Genomic DNA, 21,890 nt, shown 5'->3' on the forward strand with positions numbered 1-21,890 from the left:
GTCAAGGGTAAGACGATGAACGGAAAGGAGATTTTGTGAGGCAGTAGGAATATGTAGAATTTTGTTTAGATGGAGATCTTGATTTTGGGTTCTGATAATGGAATTTCCAACATGACTAATATTCATACCTGTACCATCAGCAGTGTGGACCTGATCACCTCCATGGTACTTGTCACGGGTGGTTAACTTCTCGAGTTCACCCGTGATGTGATTAGTAGCGCCACTGTCGGCGTACCAATTTGTGTCTACCCCATATGATGAGGTTGTTGCAGATCCGGCCACCTTCTCTTCTGGAAGATAGTCTTCCGTGAACCGGTACCAGCAGTCCATGGCAACGTGGCCTGGCTTGCTGCCTATTTGGCAGTGTGGGTGATTGTCGTTGCGGAAGCCCCCACCAGCCGGTCCTCCTGGTCCTGGGCGCCCCCCTATTGTTGTTGTAGCCAGGAGAGGCACCACCAGAGCCACGGCCATGTCCACCGCGGCCGCCACCACGGCCACGGGACATGCCACGACCACGCTGTTGACCACGCCCGCGAGTGGCGGCGTTGGCTGAAGATCTGAAGCCGCCTTTGCCAGAGGCTTGAAGAAGCTCGACGCGCTGATCAAAGTTCGCCATCTGGGAGTACAATGCATCTAGCATAAGTGGTTCAGTACGAGCATCAAGAGCAGATACCGGGGGGTTGTATTCTAGGTCGAGGTCGGCCAGGATGTATGAGATCAGTTCATCTTCGCCAAGTGGTTTGTGGCAGCCGCCAGCTCATCAGCTAACGATCTCATCTTGGCGAAGTAGACCGCGACTGACTGGGTCCCCTTCTCGGCGTTGGAGAGGGAGATCCGAAGGTTGTTGATGCGGGAGCGGGAGTGTGACGAAAACATGTTCATCAGAGCGGTCCATGCCGCGTGCGCCGTCTCCACGACGACCATCTGCGTTAGTACCTCCCTCGTGATCGAGGTCAGGAGGTAGGCGAGCACTTGCTGGTCCTGGGTAACCCAGGCCACGTGCGCCGGGTTGGGGATGCTCGTAGCCTTGCCATCTTTGTCGGTGGTGGTGATGGTTTTCTCAGGCTCGGCAATGGATCCATCTAGGTATCCAAAGAGGGAGGCTCCACGTATCTGGGGAAGGAGTTGGGTCTTCCACAGAAGGAAGTTTTCACGGGTAAGCTTCTCGGTGATTTGGTTGTTGAGGGGTAATTTCACATGGTAATCAGAGCTTCCCTTCCAAAACACATCTAGCCTTTCCTTCCCAGCCGCCATGTCTTCCTCCTCATCCCACGCCACGGCCAATCCCCTCAACACACGCTTCCTTAATTTCACAAGCTTAACCTAATTAACACGCGTTTCCCCTGCTCAGCTCCGTGCATGGAATAATCTGGTCTATAGATCTCGAGCTTAATCTGATTAACTCAAGCTTTGTTCCCATTGTGCCTCGGGAGATCCCAGCCATATATCAACAACTTTGTATCAGCTATCTATTTGTGCATAGATCAGATGTTGCTCATCATGTTTTATATCTGCTCGTTGCATATTTTGAATTAGTAAAAGAGCCCTTTTATCGTATATATCAGCAGTCAGTGCTTCGTTAACATAACAAATCCATTTTTTAACTGTTATCACGCATGTTGTTAGTGGCTTTTAGAATCATATATGATAACATATTGCAGGAAACTAATTTTGGAACGTTGTAAATGCATATATATATATCAAGGTTAGCGTTATCAAACCAAGTCACCCCTACTCTCACTCATCGTATTGTATTACTCCATGATTCCAACTTCCAACCAGCATAGTCTTACGGCTTCTTTGATTCTATCCTTTTTAGGGGTTTTGAAGGGCTTGAGATCCTTAGACCTTTTTTTCTCCCCTATGCATATAATTTTATTTACAGTTTGAAATACTTAGGATCCTTCCCTAAGGATCCCTTCCACTCTGCTTTGGAGGAGAATTTTCATTCATTCCGACTTGTTGGTGAAACTCCTTTATTGTTTTCTTGTGTTGTTAACAAGATTTTCGTTATCGATGGACGATTTATGGTTACTACGGTAAAATATACCAGATGGTCACCACATGACATTTTCAAATGAATTTGTAATTAAAATTGCTTTTCAAGAATAAATACATCATGGATAAAGTAATGTTCACATAATACAAGTGTTAGGAAACGCTGCATGGAAAACAAAAATATTCTACGCACACGCAAGATCTATCCATGAAGATGCATAGCAACGAGAGGGGGAGAATGTGCCTACGTACACTCATAGACCGTAAGCGGAAGCGTTTAGTAATGCGGTTGATGTAGTCGAACTTCTTCGCGATCTAACCGATCGAGTATTGAACGTACGACACCTCCGCGTTCAACACACGTTCAGCTCGGCAACGTCCACGCCTTCTTGATCCAGCAAGACGGCGAGGTGGTGGATCAGATCCGGATGCACGACAACGTGGTGACGCTGATGGTGATGCTATCTCCGCAGGGCTTCGCCTAAGCACTACAAAAATATGACCGAGGGTGCAAACGGTGGAGGGGGGGGGGGGGGCGCCGCTCACGGCTAAACAATTGTCGTGGTTATGCGTGGCGCCCCCTCCCACATATCACTAGTAGAAAAAGCCCAATTTGTCCCAGTTCATAAGGCCGATTTGTCTCGGTTGCCGAACCGAGACTAAAGTGTCGGTACTAAAGCCAAACATCTTTAGTCCCAGTTCGCCCACGAACCGGGACAGATGGGGCTCCACGTGGCCACTGCGGCTTGCCCAGGCAGGGGGGCCTTTTGTCCCGGTTGGTGCCACCAACAGGGACCAAAAGGCTTCCATGGGTCAGCAGTTCAAGGGCTGGGTTTTTTTCCTGAAGGGGGGGGGGGGGTTGGGGCTTTTGGGGGTTTTGTAGGGTTAATTTAGGGGTTTCATATATTGTGTTATCTAGCTAATAGAGAGAAGTGTCCTCTCTTATCTCCGTGCTTGGTCGACACTACGTATTATATGTATAAAGAGGACACGACACGCTAGCTAGCTAATAAGAAAATGAAGGAAACCATTAAGTACAGAAGATCGTCGATCATGAACATATACAGAGAGAAGTGTTCGACCTCTCCTTCTCCGAGAGATTGGTCGAACAACAAGTTTTCGTATATCTATCCGACGCTACTGGCTACGTATATACAATATAAGATCTCTTACAATCCCCTAACATCTGAACTCAACTTTCACATGGTATTCTCTGTCCTTGTCGATGACGTGGTCAAGAAAAAATCCCGCCAATTTCTCTTGAATTGCTTGTATGCGATCTTGTGGTAGGAGTTCATCCCGCATCTTCCACATCTAATTTGAATAAGGGGGTCAATACATATATATGAATGAAACTAAACACAAATGATGGTAATAAAATAAAATTGTGAATATTATTGCTTATGCACTTCATATTGATTTTTAGAGTAGCCCCGCTCACAGGTTGTGTGGCGGATGAACTCGCAAATGTAGTATCCACAGTAATTATTCCCGGGTTCCTGCCACAACCACTTTACAAGAAATAGAGGTCAATCAAACTGATAAGCAAGCATGCTAAATTGTATTGATGAAACTAGCTAGAATCAATGGGAGATGCACGGAACTAGCTAGTAGTACTTACTTTCGGGTGGTTAAATCGCAGCTCCGCCGGCAGTCCCGGAGCTTGTGCGGTGAAATTTTTCCAAACCCTGCCAGACAAACGAAACAATTATTTGATATCAAAAAATGAACAAAGTTGCTGATATGGTGTGATAATGATCGATTGAACTTACTTCTCGAGCATTTTAGTCATGGTCGCATACTCCTCGAGATTTTGTCGTTTCGAGTCTATGACAGTTACTAGTCCCTGCTCAAGCTTAATCTCTAGCAGAATAAAGTGGAAGCTGCACACGCATGCATAACTCATCAATTACATTACTATAACCTTGAGTAATAAGTGAAACCGAATATGCACAAGACAGTAACACTCACCTGTATTCGTAAGCAAAGAGTATTGTATCTTTGTTTTGACTTCTAAGTAATGATGCAAGCAAGTTGGCCTCAATTAGTTTGGCATCATGTGTAACATTCCATTCATCCATGAGATTTGTGTTAATGAACCCAATATCACATATTTGTCTTTTCTTCAATTGGCGATCTTCAATCTGCATAATGTATTGAGGATAATTATGTATACATGCAATGAAAGAGCTGAGCTATATATAGAGACTTAATTAATTACAGAGAAGTAGTACTTACAGAAAGTAGCAAGTGATGATTGTTTTATCGAGGGCATGTTGATTGAAAAACTGGAAGAACTCCTCATATGGAAAAAACAACAGATCAATTCCAACGAGGTCGTGCTCCTCTTTAACTCTCAGCTTCAAAGTATCCGTCCCAAACTTGTTGCAGATGTCCATGTACCAAGCATGGAATCTTCGCATCATCGTTGTTAGAGGAGTACCAGGTTCGACGAGAGGCTTCCCGTGCCGGAATTTGAATGTGTCCACTTCCATTGTATCAAAAAGTGCATTGTCGGGCATGTAATCTCCAGGATTGGTACCAGGCAACATCCCTGGAAGTTTAGCAACAATATCGCTAGACACATTGAGCGGGGGACACGATTGCTTCGCTTGTTTGCCGGGCTGGGGAATTTTTTCCCACTTCTTCGTTCTGCTAACCTTTGATCAGTGCAAGTACTTTCCGACCGCTCTGCTTCCTTCTATGTCCTTTCAATAACGCGGTCATAGTTGGATTGCGGCGTAGGCGGTGATGGTCGCTGCAGGGCATCCAAAGTGCGCTTTGCTTTCACCGAATCTACTTCTCCTCCGGAGGTGGATGTTTCTTAGTTTTTACCGATTCAAAGAAGTCCCTCACTTGGCCTTCACAAATATTCTAGTTTTCCTCCTTGCTCCTCTTGTATGGTAACTTCTCTAGAGGCTTGAGAGACGATGGACCGAATCTGTATTGCCTCCCGCCTCTGGCTGTACTGCTAGACGCCGGAGCAGCCGGAGCGGCTGCGGCTGTCTTCTTTTGTTGCTTACAAGGCGGAGAAGAAGGAGGCGGACTGCTACGATGTGCCGGAGCAGCCGGAGCGGCTGCGTCTGTGTTCCGCCGTCGCCATTGCCCACGTCAAGAGGTATGAGACCTTCGACGATTTTCTTAGCCTGGAAACTAAGGGAGAAAAGCTCAATCGTTGAGCTTGTGCTCAGATTGTCTGAGTACAACAATCACTTGAATCGAGTGGGAGTTGATCTTTCAGATGAGATAGTGATGTTTCTCCAAAGTCATTGCCACCAAGCTGCTAAGAGCTTCGTGATGAACTATAACATATCAGGGATAGATATGATGATCCTTGAAGTATTCGCGATGTTTGACACCGCGAAAGTAGAAATCAAGAAGGAGCATCAATTGTTGATGGTTGGTGAAACCACTAGTTTCAAGAAGGGCAAGGGCAAGAAGGGATACTTCATGAAACGGCAAATCAGTTGCTGCTATAGTGAAGAAACCCAAGGTTGAACCCAAACCCGAGACTAAGTGCTTCTGTAATAAAGGGAACAACCACTAGAGCAGAATTACCCTAGATACTTGGTAGATGAGAAGGCTGGCAAGGTCGATAGAAGTATATTGGATATACATTATGTTAATGTGTACTTTACTAGTACTCCTAGTAGCACCAGGGTATTAGATACCGGTTCGGTTGCTAAGTGTTAGTAACTCGAAATAAAAGAGCTACGGAATAAATGGAGACTAGCTAAAGGTGAGCTGACGATATGTGTTGGAAGTGTTTCCAAGTTTGATGTGATCAAACATCGCACGCTCCCTCTACCATCAAGATTAGTATTAAACCTGAATAATTTTCATTTGGTGTTTGCGTTGAGCATAGACATGATTGGATTATGTCTATCGCAATATGGTTATTCATTTAAGGAGAATAATGGTTACTCTATTTATTTGAATAATACCTTCAATGGTCTTGCACCTGAAGGAATGGTTTATTGAATCTCGATCGTAGTGATACACATTTTCATGCCAAAAGATATAAGATAGTAATGATAGTACCACTTACTTGTGGCGCTGCCATGTAGGTCATATTGGTATAAAACGCATGAAGAAGCTCCATGTTGATGGATCTTTGGACTCACTCGTTTTGAAAAGTTTGAGACATGCGAACCATGTCTATTGGTGTATACGCATGAAGAAACTCCATGCAGATGGACCGTTTGGACTCACTTGATTTTGAATCACTTGAGACATGCAAATCATACCACATGGGCAAGATGACTGAAAGCCTCGTTTTCAGTAAAATGGAACAAGAAAGCAACTTGTAGGAAGCAACACATTTTGATGTGTGCAGTCCAATGAGTGCTGAGGCATGCAGTGAATATCGTTATGTTCTTACTTCAAAGATGATTCGAGTAGATGTTGAGTATATTTACTTGATGAAACACAAGTCTGAATTATTGAATAGTTCAATTAATTTCAGAGTGAAGTTGAAGATCATTGTGACAAGAGGATAAAATGTCTATGATATGATCATAGAGATGAGTATCTGAGTTACGAGCTTTGGCACGCAATTAAGACATTGTGGAAATTGTTTCACAATTAATACCGCCTGGAACACCATAGTGTGATGGTGTGTCCGAACATCATAGTTGCACCCTATTGGATATGGTGCGTACCATGATGTCTCTTATCGAATTACCACTATCGTACATGGATTAGGCATTAGAGACAACCGCACTCACTTTAATAGGGCACCACGTAATTCCGTTGAAACGACACCGTTTGAACTATGGTTTGGAGAAACCTAAGTTGTCGTTTCTTAAAAGTTTGGGGCTGCGACGCTTATGTGAAAAAGTTTCAGGTTGATAAGCTCGAACCCAAATCGGATAAAATGCATCTTCATAGGACACCCAAAACAGTTGGGTATACCTTCTAATTCAGATCCAAAAGCAATAGGCATTGTTTCTTGAATTGGGTCCTTTCTCGAGGAAAAGTTTGTCTCAAAGAATTGAGTGGGATGATGGTGGAGACTTGATGAGGTTATTGAACCGTCACTTCAACTAGTGTGTAGCAGAGCACAGGAAGCTGTTCCTGTGGCGCCTACACCAATTGAAGTAGAAGCTTATGATAGTGATCATGAAGTTTCGGATCAAGTCACTACCGAACCTCGTAGGACGACAAGGACGCGTACTGCTTCCAAATGGTATGGTGATCCTGTCTTGAAGGTCATGTTGCTAGACAACAATGAACCTACGGGCTATGGGGAAGCGGTGATGGGCCCATATTCCGACAAATGGTTAGAAGCCATGAAATCTGAGATAGGATCCATGTATCAGAACAAAGCATGGACTTTGGTGGAATTGCCCGATGATCGGCAAGCCATTGAGATAAATGGATCTTTAAGAAGAAAACGGACGTGGACGGTAATGTCACCGTCTATGAAGCTCGACTTGTGGCAAAGAGTTTTTCACAAGTTCAAGGAGTTGACTACGATGAGATTTTCTCATCCGTAGCTATGCTTAAGTCCGTCGGAATCATGTTAGCATTAGCTGCATTTATGAAATCTAGCAGATGGATGTCAAAACAAGTTTCCTTACTAGTTTTCATAAGGAAAAGTTGTATGTGATACAATCAGAAAGTTTTTGTCGATCCTAAGGATGCTAAAAGGTATGCTAGCTCCAGCAATCCTTTCATGGACTAGAGTAAGCATCTCGGAGTTGGAATATGCACTTTGATAAGATGATCAAATATTTTAGGTTTATACAAAGTTTATGAGAAACTTGTATTTCCAAAGAAGTGAGTGGGAGCACTATAGAATTTCTGATGAGTATATGTTGTTGACATATTGTTGATCAGAAATGATGTAGAATTTCTGGAATGCATATAGGGTTATTTGAAAAGTGTTTTTCAAGTGAAAACCTGGATTAAGCTACTTGAACATTGAGCATCAAGATCTATGAGGATGGATCAAAACGCTTAATGGTACTTTCAAAATAAGCACATACCTTGACATGATCTTGAAGGTGTTCAAGATGGATCAGTCAAAGGAGTTCTTGGCTGAGTTGTAAGGTATGAAGTTAAGACTTAAAGCTCGACCACGGCAGAAAAGAGAGAAAGGACGAAGGTCGTCCCCTATGCTTTAGACGTAGCCTCTATAGTATGCTATGCTAAGTACCGCACCTAATGTGTGCCTTGCTACATACCTGGCAAGAGGGTACAAAGGTGATCAAGGAGTAGATCACCAGATAGCGGTCAAAATTATCCTTAGAGGAATAAGGATATGTTTCTCGGTTATGGAGGTGATAAAGAGTTCGACGTAAAGTGTTGCGTCGATGCAAGCTTTAACACCTATCCGAATGACTCTGAGTAGCAAAACGGATACGTATAGTGGAGCAACCATTTGGAATAGCTCCAAGTGGAGCGTGGAAGCAGCATTTACAATATGACCTAGAGCTTTGCGAAGTACATACGGATCTGAATGTTGCAGACCCGTTGACTAAAACCTCTCTCACAAGCAAAACATGATCAAACCCCAGAACTCATTGAGTCTTAATCACATGATGATGTGAACTAGTTTAGTAACACTAGTAAACTCTTTGATGTTGGTCACATGGCGATGTGACCTGTGAGTGTTAATCACATGGCGATGTGAACTAGATTATTGACTCTAGTGCAAGTGGGAGACTGTTAGAAATATGCCCTAGAGGCAATAATAAATTAGTTATTATTATATTTCCTTGTTCATGATAATCGTTTATTATCCATGCTATAATTGTATTGATAGGAAACTCAGATACATGTGTGGGTACATAGACAACACCATGTCCCTAGTAAGCCTCTAGTTGACTAGCTCGTTGATTAATAGATGGTTACGGTTTCCTGACCATGGACATTGGATGTCATTGATAACGGGATTACATCATTGGGAGAATGATGTGATGGACAAGACCCAATCCTAAGCCTAGCACAAAGATCGTGTAGTTCGTATGCTAAAGCTTTTCTAATGTCAAGTATCATTTCCTTAGACCATGAGATTGTGCAACTCCCGAATACCGTAGGAATGCTTTGGGTGTACCAAACGTCACAACATAACTGGGTGGCTATAAAGGTGCACTATAGGTATCTCCGAAAGTGTCTGTTGGGTTGGCACGAATCGAGACTGGGATTTGTCACTCCGTGTGACGGAGAGGTATCTCTGGGCCCACTCGGTAGGACATCATCATAATGTGCACAATGTGATCAAAGAGTTGATCGCGGGATGATGTGTTACAGAACGAGTAAAGAGACTTGCCAGTAACGAGATTGAACAAGGTATCGGTATACCGACGATCGAATCTCGGGCAAGTACAATACCGTTAGACAAAGGGAATTGTATACGGGATCGATTGAGTCCTTGACATCGTGGTTCATCCGATGAGATCACCGTGGAACATGTGGGAGCCAACATGGGTATCCAGATCCCGCTGTTGGTTATTGACCGGAGAACGTCTCGGTCATGTCTATGTGTCTCCCGAACCCGTAGGGTCTACACACTTAAGGTTCGATGACGCTAGAGTTATAAAGGAAGTTTGTATGTGGTTACCGAATGTTGTTCGGAGTCTCGGATGAGATCCCGGACGTCACGAGGATTTCCAGAATGGTCCGGAGGTAAAGATTTATATATGGGAAGTCCTATTTTGGCCACCGGAAAATGTTCGGGATTTTTCGGTATTGTACCGGGAAGGTTCTAGAAGGTTCCGGAGTGGGGCCCACCTGCATGGGGGGACCCACATGAATGTGGGTAGTGGGGGCAAGGCCCCACACCCCTGGTCAAGGCGCACCAAGATCCCCCCTTAGAAGGAATAAGATCATATCCCGAAGGGATAAGATCAAGATCCCTAAAAAGGGGGGATAACAATCGGTGGGGAAGGAAATGATGGGATTTCTTTCCTCCCACCTTTGCCAATGCCCCAATGGACTTGGAGGGCAAGAAACCAGACCCCTACACCCCTATATATAGTGGGGAGGCGCATGGAAGCTTTAACAAAGTTCTGGCGCAGCCCTTCCCCTCTCCCAAGTACTCCTCCTCTCCCGCGGTGCTTAGCGAAGCCCTGCAGGATTGCCACGCTCCTCCACCACCACCACGCCGTCGTGCTGCTGCTGGACGGAGTCTTCCCCAACCTCTCCCTCTCTCCTTGCTGGATCAAGGCATGGGAGACATCACCGGGCTGTACGTGTGTTGAACGCGGAGGTGCCGTCCGTTCGACACTAGGATCTCCGATGATTTGGATCACGACGAGTATGACTCCTTCAACCCCGTTCTCTTGAACGCTTCCGCTTAGCGATCTACAAGGGTATGTAGATGCACTCTCCTTCCCCTCGTTGCTGGTTTCTCCATAGATAGATCTTGGTGACACGTAGGAAAATTTTGAATTTCTGCTACGTTCCCCAACAGCCACCTTGACTTTGAAATTTGCTTCGGGTGAAGGAGGGAACATAGCCTTGTGGAATCGGACGATAGTGAAAATTTGCTTCGGGTGAAGGAGGGAACAGAGCCGACAGCCGCCTTGACTTTGAGTTGAAGCCATTGCGTCATAAGGTGGCACTGGTGTGAATCCATGATAAAATCCACGGGGTAGCTAGGACCCATGAAGTCAGGTTGCTGAACGAGCTTGGTGGAAGCCATGCTGCTTCTCCGCTGAGATGGCGGGGTAGCTTCTGGGGTAGCTGCTTGGGCAGGATGTCGCTGGTTCTCAACAGCTTTTCATTCCTCTAGCTTTCGTACCCTTGCCAGAAGCTGCTGCAATTTGCTCTGCTCCACTTTCCTCCTCCTCTCTTGGGTTTTGTAACCGCCTGCGTCGGGAAACCCAACATTCAACGCAACGGAGCCTGGCGTGCCTCGTGTTCGTCCAGGGTGCTCAGGATTCCCGAGGGCCTTTGTGAGCTCATCGTTCTCTCTGTTGGGAATGAACGTCCCTTCCTGCGCTTCCTTGATTGCTTTCTAAACCTTCATGATGGGTATTGCAAGTTGCTAGTCCGTCCAACAACACTTCCCTGTTTCAGGGTCCAAAGTTACCCCAACCCTGAAGAACCAAGTCTTTGAGCGGTCTGGCCAGTGCAATGTCTCTGGTTCGACCCCTTTAGCAATCAGTTCCTGCTCAGCCTTGTCCCACAACAGCTAGGCTTTAGGTAGCCACCTGACCCCGTGCGATGGTGATGCTCCTTCTTTGCAACATTTATCTTGTTAATCGCTGACATCTTCTTACTCTTCTCTGATGTCTTGTAGGCCACAAATGCGGGCCAGTGATCTCTTATCTTCTCAAATTGGCCGGTGAATTCTGGAGTCTTGTTTTTGTCGACATACATTGATTTCAACTCATTCTTCCACCTCCTGAATAGACCTTCCATCTTCTTAAGAGCATGAGCCTTGATCAATGGCTCTATAATTGGCTTCTCCGGATCCTCCTCTACCGGTAGGGTGAAATTTTCCTTCAGCGCGGTCCAAAGATCATCTTTCTGTCTATCTTCGACAAAAGAAATTTGAGGGTCTTCCTTCTTAATATTATACCATTGGTGGATGCTGATCGGGATCATGTCCCTAACAAGAACCCCTTACTGAGAAGAAAATGCTTCCTTGGTCTGGAGGGGTTTAATCGGTTGGCCATCGCGCGCGATTTCTGTGATCATGAACCTTTCATCCGGGCGCAACTTTTTCTTCGGGCCTCGTCTCGTTACCGAAGTTTTGCTCGATCCGGAGGGCTATAAAAGAATAAAGAAGAGTTAATATATGTACATACCAAAACAATTAATGCATCAATTAGCTAGTCAACACAGGCTTAATTAATATATATATATATACCTCGCCGAACTTTGCAACAGCTGATTCTGACTCCATTCGGTCACCGGAGCCGTCATCACGGTCGTCGGAGCCACCATCATGATCATGACTTTCCTCCTCCATTGTTTGATAACCGTAGCATGCTTCCTCTCCTTCCAGACCTTCTTCGAGGTCGTTGAGAAACAACAAGACATCACCTCCATCGCGGATTATGTCCTTGAATATCTCTTCTTGTCGAAGTCTCTTTGTTAATCCATAGTTTCTGCAAATATTACAACATGGCAATTAATATACAAACATGAGAGATGGATATATTAATAGTGGCAAACATAGACCCCTCGGTGATCCTCGACCCTTGACCCCTCGATGACCCTCGACCCTCATCCCCTCGGCGACCCTTGACCCCCTACCCTAGCTAGTTCCGATCCTCGAGCGCTCGGATTCTCTTAACCTTTAAGGGATTTAACAAGATGGCACCATTCTGGATGTGCAGAAAATGGTTCGTATTTTTCTTGATCTCAAGAAAACCATTGCTTCATCATTTCCTGAAAGTAACAGGCGCATAACGGTATGAAGCTCTCCAAAATTGTTTTGGAACGGAGTCCCGGATTGGATAATTTGCTTTTTGGTACGAAGTTCAGCAAGAGCCTTCCGAATATTGCTATTTGGAAGGCCTTTGCTAAAATCCATACCAAAAAGCGAATCATCCTATCCGGAACTCCGTTCCAAAATAACTTTGAAGAGTTTCATAGCGTCATACGCCTGTTACTTCCAGCAAATGATGTAGCCATGGATGAGATCAGAAAAAAATGGATCAACTTGGGCACATCCATAATGGGGGCATTCTTGTTAAACGAAGACCCTCGACCCTCATCCCCTCAGTGACCCTTGACCCCTACCCTAGCTAGTTTCGATCATCAACCGCTTAGATTCTCTTAACCTTTAAGGGATTTAGCAAGATGGCGCCATTCTGGATGTGCAGAAAATGGTCCATATTTTTCCTGGTCTCAAGAAAACCATTGCTTCATCATTTGCTGAAAGTAACAGGCGCATAATGGTATGAAGCTCTCCAAAATTGTTTTGGAATGGAGTCCCGGATATGATAATTCGCTTTTTGGTACGAAGTTCAGCAAGAGCCTTCCGAATATCTCTATTTGGAAGGCCTTTGCTGAAATCTGTACCAAAAAGCGAATCATCCTATCCGGAGCTCCATTCCAAAACAATTTTGAAGAGTTTCGTAGCGTCATACCCTGTTACTTCTAGCAAATGATGTAGCCATGGATGAGATCAGAAAAAATGGATCAACTTGCGCACATCCATAATGGGGGCATTCTTGTTAAACGGAGACCCTCGACCCTCGACCCTTTGACCCCTCGACCCACGACCCCTCGATGACCCTAGACCCTCGACCCCTCGACGACCCTAGGCCCTTGACCCCTCGACCCTCGACCCTCGTCTCTCGATGACCCTCGACCATCGACGACCCTCGACCCTCGACATTCGACCCCGCGACGACCCTTGACCCCTTGGCGACTGTCGGTGTCAAAACCGGTGGATCTCGGGTAGGGGGTCCCGAACTGTGCGTCTAGGCGGATGATAACAGGAGACAAGGGACACGATGTTTTTACCCAGGTTCGGGCCCTCTCGATGGAGGTAAAGCCCTACTCCTGCTTGATTAATATTGATGGTATGGGTAGTACAAGAGTGGATCTACCACAAGATCAGAGAGGCTAAACCCTAGAAGCTAGCCTATGGTATGATTGTTGTTCGTCCTAAGGACTAAAACTCTCCGGTTTATATAGACACCGGAGAGGGCTAGGGTTACACAGAGTCGGTTACAACGGGAGGAGATCTTCATATCGTATCGCCAAGCTTGCCTTCCACGCCAAGGAAAGTCCCATCCGGACACGGGACAGAGTCTTCAATCTTGTATCTTCATAGTCCGGGAGTCCGGCCAAAGGTCATAGTCCGGCCATCCGGACACCCCCTAATCCAGGACTCCCTCAGTAGCCCCTGAACCAGGCTTCAATGACGACGAGTCCGGCGCGCAAGTTGTCTTCGGCATTGCAAGGTGGGTTCCTCCTCCGAATACTTCATAGAAGATGTTGAACACCAGGATAGTGTCCGGCTCTGCAAAACAAGTTCCACATGCCACCGTAGAGAGAGAATAATATTTGCACCAATCTAATCTGCTGACGTATTCCGCATCGTGACATCACGCCATGGCCAGGCTCTTATTCATTTTACTGTTCCACCTCATTGCGTTTAGCGAGGCGGTTTCCTTGGCACGTCTTGTTAAAGCAGATATTGTGTCCCCTTATTCCGGGATTCTCATCAATACGGGCATGGGTAACCCAACCGCGCCATTAACCGTGGCGCTTGGGAGATAAGCGAGTTTTATTAGGCCGGTGGGGGCTCGTAGTTTCAGCCGCCCATATAAGGGGATAAGAATCCGCCCTTTCCATTCACGCCTTCTTCCTCCTTTGCTTATTCGTCCCTGCGCGCTCGAGCTCCAACGCCCAAGCCCACACTTCCCACCTCAACCTTCTCCAATCATGTCCGGAGCGGGAGGTAGATGGATGGCCTCCTCCGTCATGGAGGGGCAAATCAAAAAGCTGAGGAAGGCCGGATACTTGTCTGACGACATCGCGCACCGGCTTCCAGATGAGGGGCAACTCATCCCCACCCCTAGGCCCCATGAGAGGGTCGTATTTCTCCCCCATTTCCTCCGCGGACTGGGTTTTCCTCTTCACCCGTTCGTCCGGGGGCTCATGTTCTACTACGGCCTGGACTTCCACGATCTGGCCCCGAAATTCATCCTCAACATCTCGGCGTTTATCGTCATGTGCGAGGCCTTCCTCCGCATCCAGCCTCACTTTGGCCTATGGCTGATGATCTTCAACGTCAAGCCGAAGGTCGTGGGCGGCTGCCAAGCGGAGTGCGGAGGTGCCATGGTGGGCAAGATAGCCAATGTTACATGGCTCGAGGGTGCCTTCGTAGAGACCATCAAAGGGTGGCAATCGGGGTGGTTCTATATCACCGAGCTGCGTGACCCTGAATGGGCAGCGGCCCCCGAATTCCGATCTGGTATCCCCACGCGGCTCACATCTTGGAAAGAGACGGGCCTGTCATGGGGTAATTCGGCGGAAGTGACCGGACTTCAAACCTGCATCAAAGACCTGATCGGCAGGAAGGTTAAACTCGTCAATGTAGTCCAGGTCATGCTCTTCCGCCGGATTCTCCCGTGCCAACGACGGGCTTTCAGCTTGTGGGAGTTCGACCCGGCCTAGCACCAGACTCTGTCCCGGCTCTTCGACACAAAGCATGTGGACGCTTGGAAGGTGCTATTCAAGAGCTCCGAGGTCTCCCCTCTCGTCACCGAGGATCAGGGATTCTGCGCCGAGCGCCAAGCCAGCGCGGTGAGCTTAATTTTCCCTTTACGGGGTATTTGTTTTTCATAGATTTGATTCTATGCGGGATCTAAACCCCCACCTCTTTAGCAGGATTGGCAGAAGAAGGCCGGACAGATCGACTGTCCGGCTCCCTTGCCCGAAGACCCAGCGGACGCTCACTTAACGAAGCTGCTGGTTCCGGCACCTCATGTGGTGCCGGAGAAGAAGGCCAAGAAGAAGGCCACGGGGACTCGAAAGAGCTCCCGGCGCCTGGTCATGTCGGATTCTACGCCTGACAACCTCGACGCACCCTCCGCCTCCGAAGATGAGGAGGAGGAAGAAGAAGAAGATGCCTCTCCCCCTCCAACGGGGGGAGGAAAGAAAAGAAAGGCCGCCCCAACTGGGGAGGCCGGAGGGTCCAAGAAGGGGAAGACCCTTCTGCCGGACTATGCCTCCGATGCCGAAGACGGCGGGGAGGAATGGCCATCCAGGGTCAAGCCCCTGGCAAAATCGTAAGCATCCGGATATTCGAATAACTTATGGTACTTCTCCGTTATTTGGCATTTTCTGAAACCGAATTTGGTCACGCAGTCCGCCCAAGGCTCAGCTCGACGATTCGATGAGCGATTCCTTGGATTCGTCGGATGTGAACAGTGCTTCACTTCCGACGGCTTCCTCCCCTCTCCCCACGGACGACGCCGAGGTGGAGTCCCAAAAGGGACTAAACCAGGAGGAGGTGGTCCTGGAGGCACCTCAAGGCGACCTCCCAGACTCCAGGCCAAAAGGGGGTAAGGCCCTCGAGGGATCTAAGTCCGGCCCTGGGCCGGACACTGCTCCGGAACCATCAATGGTTCCAGAGTCCGACAAGCGGTGCCTTCATAAGAAGGGAAAGCCTATGGCGCCGGCAACCTTCGTCCATCCGGAGGCGCTGGACAATTTGCTGGAGGCGCTTAACGGCGCCTCCATCAACGAGGAACACCACACTGTTATGAGTGCGATGATTCAGAAGGTTCAGTCCGCCAAGAGCGGGCTGACAGAAGCCTGTACAAGTCTGTTAGCAGGCTTTGAGGTATGTGTTCAAAAACATATAAAAAATGTTACCGCATAGACAGTAGCCCCTGATGCTCAATTTGGCGTTCGGAAAGAAAAGCTGAGCTGAGGATCAAAAAAGATATACGCAGGAGTCTAATAAAAACATGTCAATATGGGAATGCAGGCTGCGCTGCTGACCTCTGCCGCACTGACTGCGGAGGTCAATGCCTTGAAGGAGAATCTCGAGCGGTCCAAGAACGAGCTCGGCTGTGCCAAGAAGCAGCTCGAGGACAAGGAGGGTATGTAATACCGCATATAAATGTATATAGAAATACCTGGTTGCAAATAATGACAGGACCAACTTAAATGTTGCAGGGGCCACAATCGAGGTGGCGACCCTGAAGGAGGCGGCCTCCAAGGCCGAAAACAGTGCGGCCCTGGAGCGCACCGAGCGAGAGAAGCAGGAGGCGCGGGTGGCGGAGGTGCGGCAAGAGCTCCAGTCTCTCGTGGAAAAACACGAGAGTTTGGAGCGTGACTCGAAGACTCGAGAGTCCAAGCTCGCCCTGGCTCTTGAGAGTGCCGAAAACACTAAGGCCGAAGCCTAGAAGGCCCTCCAGGAGATCGAGGTGATGAAGAAGATGGCGGCGGATAAGGCATTCTTTATGCAAAGCAAGAATATAAAAGTTAATTATCTGCTACTTACCCGAATCCGGAGCTCTCCAGGAGCATTCGCCGATCTGCCCCGTAGCGTGTCTGATGCCGCCGCATACTACCGAGATGAAGAGGGGAGCTCGACGGAAAAAGTGTTTTGGTCTCAGTATGCTGAGGCCGAACATCCGGTGCCCCTGAGCGATCAGCTGAAGCAGCTGGTCGAGCTCCACAAGGTGGCCGAACAGGCCATGAAGGGCCTCATAGCTCGGCTGTGGCCTGGAGAGGCCATGCCTGGGAGCTACTTCGGTCTGGTGCGGCGGCTGGTGGACGCGTGTCCATGGATTGAGGTCGTCAAGCGCTCCGTTTGTATCGAAGGTGCCCGTCGGGCCCTTGCCCGTGCTAAAGTGCACTGGGGCAAGCTGGACACTGAGAAGCTTTTGACGGACGCGCCACCGCCGGGCAAGGAGTATCGCACCCCCGAGATGTATTATAAGGGCGTCCTGAAGGGTGCTCGCCGTAGAGCGGACAAATGCTCCAAAGATGTAATTTTTTAGTAGACTCGCATCTGTTATCCTGTACGCTGAAAACTTTGTTCATATGCGTTAAGCAACGCTTGTTAATTTAAAATATTACCTTCTGTGTGGCCGTTTATCAAATCTGAGAGATGCAAGTCGTCGGCTTCAACCCCCATGCCACGAGTGCTGGGGTGTTCGGGATAAACCTGAGCGCTCTTGTTCCCATTCTAGGGTAAGGGAGGCGCTCAGCACAACGAACCAGGCCGTCGGACTTATAATGCTTTATCACTCTCACTTGGCCATAGAATTCTATAATATTAAATTTCGGCGAAGCCCCTAGTATTCGGAAGACCGAGTTCGGGGCGCTATCCACGCCTAGGACGGATAAGTCCGGTTCCTCGCTCTAAGCGGCATAAGTCTTTATGGACTCGAAAAACCTCGCGAACAGCGACCGGTCTCTTGCACTATCATGACGATCAGTTTTAGCTTTCTCTACTGAGGTGTTAACCCAGCTCAACTGGGGCACAATCGCAGTAGTTCTCCCAGCGCTACCTTAGCCAACATTGCGGAACGTAAGGTACCAAAACATGGGAGCCGGGCAAACCCAACTATTGACCAAAGACATGATTCGGAGCCGATGCATATAGTGCTATAAGTTCGGTGTGCCGCACTCATGAGAGTGTTCGGTCTTCTCACACCATGTTATGGGGTGCTTAAGCCCCTGGTGTATTGGCCGTACCAAAGTGTACGGTTGCAGAATGTCATGACTGAACATATTTGTATATATGAAAAATAAATCAGTACAATAATAGATAAGAGCTATGTATTGTTTATTAAAAAAGGGCTGCTGCGAAAGCAGAACGATACAAGTAGTGCGATAAGCAAGAGATGGGATTATTTGACATGTTCCCCTCCAGGGGCAAGCTGCGAGATTTTAAGTAAAACAGGTATTAAGCTCGTTATAGAGACCACCTGGACATTTGACGCGGCTTGTTTTCTCCCTGGCTGTTGCATCGTATGTTCGGCGAGTGTGTTGCCGGACAGGCCTTCCGAATAGTTGGGTCCTGAAAGTGTGTAAAAAGGAAACAGCGGAATAGGGAGCCCCTTAGTGCGGTTGAGCCGCATTCTGGGCGTGCCTTAGTTGTTCCCCTCCCCTTATGCCCATGGTATCTCTAAGGCGTAATTATGTACGCGTGGTACCGATATCGCCATATGGCGAGGGCTGGGGTTGGGGCCGCACTGCTATGCTTGCTCGGAACGTGCCAGCCGGATTTGTTGTAGGTTACTTCGGGCTCGCTTGACGTTGTCTGGACGTTTGACACCTGGGTTGGAGGATTGCCTTGAGAGGCTACTCTGTACTTCCGCCGCCAGGGCCGCCGTGTGCTCCTCCGTTCGGAAAGAGCGTTCGGTGTTTCCATTTACCGTGATGACTCCGCGAGGTCCTGGCATCTTGAGCTTGAGGTATGCATAGTGCGGCACCGCATTGAATTTTGCAAATGCGGTTCGTCCGAGCAGGGCGTGATAGCCACTGCGGAATGTGACTATGTTGAAGATTAGCTCTTCGCTTCAGAAATTATCCGGGGATCCGAAGACCACTTCGAGTGTAACCGAGCCTGTACAGCTGGCTTCTACACCTGGTATGACGCCTTTAAAGGTTGTCTTTGTGGGTTTAATCCTTGAGGGATTGATACCCATTTTTCGCACTGTATCCTGATAAAGCAGATTCAGGCTGCTGCCACCGGTCATTAGGACTCTGGTGAGGTGAAATCCGTCGATAATTGGGTCTAGGACCAATGCGGCGAATCCGCCGTGACGGATGCTAGTGGGGTGGTCCCTTCGATCAAAAGTGATCGGGCAGGAGGACCATGGGTTGAACTTTGGGGCGACTGGCTCCAACGCACAGACGTCCTTGAGAGCACGCTTCCGCTCCCTTTTGGGATGTGGGTTGCGTATATCATGTTCACCGTCCTCACTTGCGGGGGGAATCCCTTCTGTCCTCTGTTGTTCAGCGGCCGGGGCTCCTCCTCGTCATCGCTACGCAGCCCCTTGTCTCTGGTTTCGGCACTTAACTTGCCTGCCTGCTTGAACACCCAACAATCCCTGTTGGTGTGGTTGGCTAGTTGTTCGGGGGTGCCATGTATCTGGCACGAGCGGTCGAGTATCCGGTCTAAATTGGATGGGCCCGGAGGGTTTCTTTTGAATGGCTTCTTCCGCTGACCGGGTTTAGAGCCTCTGAATCCGGCGTTGACTGCCGTATCCTCAGTATTGTCGCCGTTAATGTGGCGCTTGTGTTTGTTGCAATGTGACCGGCCATTGTTGTCCTTGGTATCCGAATTACCAGGGTTCTTGGTTATGTTATTGCTACGAGCTAGCTAGCTGTCTTCGCCAGCGCAGAAGCGGGTCATGAGTGTCGTGAGGGTTGCCATAGATTTCGGCTTTTCCTATCCTAGGTGCCAGGCAAGCCATTCGTCTCGGATGTTGTGCCTGAAGGCAGCAAGGGCCTCGGCGTCCGGACAGTCGACTATTTGATTTTTCTTAGTTAGGAACCGTGTCCAGAATTGCATGGCCGATTCCTCTGGCTGCTGGATTATGTGGCTTAGGTTATCGGCGTCTGGTGGTCGCACATAAGTGCCCTGGAAGTTGTCAAGAAATGCGGATTCCAGGTCCTCCCAGGAACTAATTGACTCTGCTGGCAGGCTGTTAAGCCAATGTCGAGCTGGTCCTTTAAGCTTGAGCGGGAGGTATTTGATGGCATGTAGATCATCACCACGGGCCATGTGGATATGAAGGAGATAATCCTCGATCCAAACTGCCGGATCTGTTGTGCCATCGTATGATTCGATGTTCACGGATTTAAAACCCTCGGGGATTTGATGATCCATTACTTCGTTTGTGAAGCATAGTGGGTGTGCGGCGCCCCTGTATTGGGCTATATCACGATGCAACTCAGATGAGCTTGGTCTGTTGTATTCGGCCTGGCCGTACTTATCTTGTCCGGCGTGACGGCTAGTGTCACGTGAAGCGGGGTGCCCATGCAATCCGTATATCGATCTTGCTTGCCTTGCCTTGTTCTCCAATATGTCTTGCAGGTCAGTTGCGTCTCCCCGTACTCTGGTATGTTTTGAGCGGTGCCAGGGTGCGGCTTGGGTCGAGGGCCTGAAGGCCTCTCTGTTGCGGCCACGGGGTGACCGATCGGGCGCATCATACGCTGGTGATGTAGGTTTAGTTGCTTCCTCCTCAAGTTGGGGTAGAAGCATGCGCTTTGGGTAGCTCTTGGAGGGGCGCTCGAGTTTATACTCTTCAGCCGCCAGGACTTCGGTCCATCTATCGGCTAGCAAGTCTTGGTCAGCTCTAAGCTGCTGCTTATTTTCCTTGAGGCTGCTTGCCGTGGCCATAAGCCTGCGTTTGAAACGCTCTTGTTCGACGGGGTCCTCTGGCACGACGAATTCGTCGTCGTCGAGGCTTGCCTCGTCTTCGGAGGGAGGCATATAGTTGTCGTCCTCAACCTCTCTGTCGGCCGCTCTCTCATGAGGGCTGGCTCCTTCGTCCTCCTGCACTGAATCCTGCTGGAGGGGGTTATCTTCGGCACTGTCCGGCGTGTTGTTATCTCCGGTGCCGAAATCACCGTTTTTGCTTTGGCGGGACTTAGAGCGGCGCCGCTGACGTTGCCGCTTGGGTTGCTTCTTGGAGGGGTCATCCTCCGTTTTTTCCTCGCCATCCCCTGCTTTGGGGGTGTCCACCATGTATATGTCATATGACGAGGTGGCTTTCCAGTTCCCTATAGGTGCTGGTTCTTGATCGTCTCCTTCATCGGTGTCCATACCGTCGATGTCTTCGGAGTCAAAGTCGAGCATGTCGGTTAAATCGTCGACAGTTGCTACGAAGTGGGTGGTGGGTGGGCCTCAAATTTCTTCGTCGTCCGTATTCCAACCATGCTGACCGTAGTTCGGCCAGGGCTCTCCTGACAAAGAGAGAGACTTTGGTGAGTTCAGGATATCGCCAAAGGGCGAGTGCTGAAAGACGTCCGCTGCGGTGAACTCCATGATCGGAGCCCAATCGGGTTCGATCGGAAGGGGTGCGGGATATACGGAGTCCAGAATAGAGTCCGGCACCTCGGAGTCACGGGCCTTGCAAAGGACTAAGCTGGTATTCAGCTCTATCACCGTAGAGATTGCGACTCCCGGGGTGGCGTCCAACCGTCCATCCCCGACTAGCGCAGTCTGCTCCGAGCTAATGGTCGGAGTGGCCACCTGAGTGACGCTTTGGGCGCTGTCCGGCAGCAGAGCTATATCATGCCCATCGTGACAGTGCGGCGTGCTCGGCCGTGGCTCGAATCCGTCGAAGATCAAGTCTCCGCGGATGTTGGCCGTGTAGTTCGAACTTCCGAACCTGACCTGACGGCCAGGGGCGTAGCTTTCGATCTGCTCCAGATGGCCAAGCGAGTTGGCCCGCAGTGCGAAGTCGTCGAATACGAAGATCTGTTCGGGGAGAAAAGTCTCA

The 21,890-nt window shown here is 48.6% G+C and overlaps 1 pseudogene; it reads right to left on the bottom strand.

The window, feature by feature from the left end:
• Window positions 1–600: 600 nt before the first annotated feature.
• On the bottom strand, window positions 601–739 carry LOC123151526 (uncharacterized; annotated as a pseudogene).
• Window positions 740–21,890: the final 21,151 nt, after the last annotated feature.

Source organism: Triticum aestivum, chromosome 1B (assembly GCF_018294505.1).
Source record: "Triticum aestivum cultivar Chinese Spring chromosome 1B, IWGSC CS RefSeq v2.1, whole genome shotgun sequence".
NCBI classification, from domain to species: domain Eukaryota; kingdom Viridiplantae; phylum Streptophyta; class Magnoliopsida; order Poales; family Poaceae; genus Triticum; species Triticum aestivum.